Here is an 895-nt window from a genome sequence, read left to right as displayed (position 1 = left end):
TGTTAGAACTAGGAATCTCGCCGACAGCTCTCGAGCCCAGGCTTATACCTTGTTGTAAACGCTCATATGCAAACTCGGAATAAGACTTCTCTTTGCCCCTTTTTACGATTTCTTATACTTTATCGTTGTTATCTCGTGTTTTGATTGCTTAGCGTGTGGTATTAGCAGATATCCGGGACCTCTGGGAAACTAGGGTTCTCCTACTTTCCTAATTTAAACGGAAATCGACAGTGCAAATTTCGGTTCCCACAGTTTGGCACTAGAAGGAGGGGGGGGGTACGGATCAATCTAACTCTTAGCCACAAAACGCTTGATCAAAACAGTGTCTGGAAACACGAAAGAAAAAATCGCAGTTCGCAACAACGTTGGTAAGGCAACCCCAGCCACCACTGCGCCTATGGACAACGATTACGCAAACGCTACAGTACCTAAAAAAAATCGAAAAAAACCTAGCCGCGACTTTTCGCCAACAGGAAGTGCTACAAAACGAGCTTGCGATTTCTCTGTCTAAACATAAAGGAAAATGATAAATTTTATCAAATCCCGTAAGTTTGGCTCATTTCCGAGCTAAAGAAGTTTCAATGCATAAGGGTTTTACCAAAACACGTTTTCCGAAAACTTTTCGGAAGGGTAAAACTTGTTCTCCCAAGAACGCATACAGCTCGGTCGCTCTGTAGCGACCAAGCAAGCACACAGCTCGGTCACTACGTAGAGACCGAGCACGCGACCGAGCACGCACACTGCTCGGTCGCTACGTAGCGACCGAGCACTGTGCGTGATCGGTAGCTACGTAGCGACCGAGCTGTGTGAAGGCTTGGTCGCTACGTAGCGACCGAGCCTTGTGCTTGCTCCGTCGCTACGTAGCGACCGAGCTTGGCTAGAGCTCGATCGCTAC

This window comes from Brassica oleracea, chromosome C2 (genome assembly GCF_000695525.1).
Source record: "Brassica oleracea var. oleracea cultivar TO1000 chromosome C2, BOL, whole genome shotgun sequence".
Taxonomy (NCBI): Eukaryota; Viridiplantae; Streptophyta; class Magnoliopsida; order Brassicales; family Brassicaceae; genus Brassica; species Brassica oleracea.
This window is presented reverse-complemented; position numbering follows the sequence as displayed.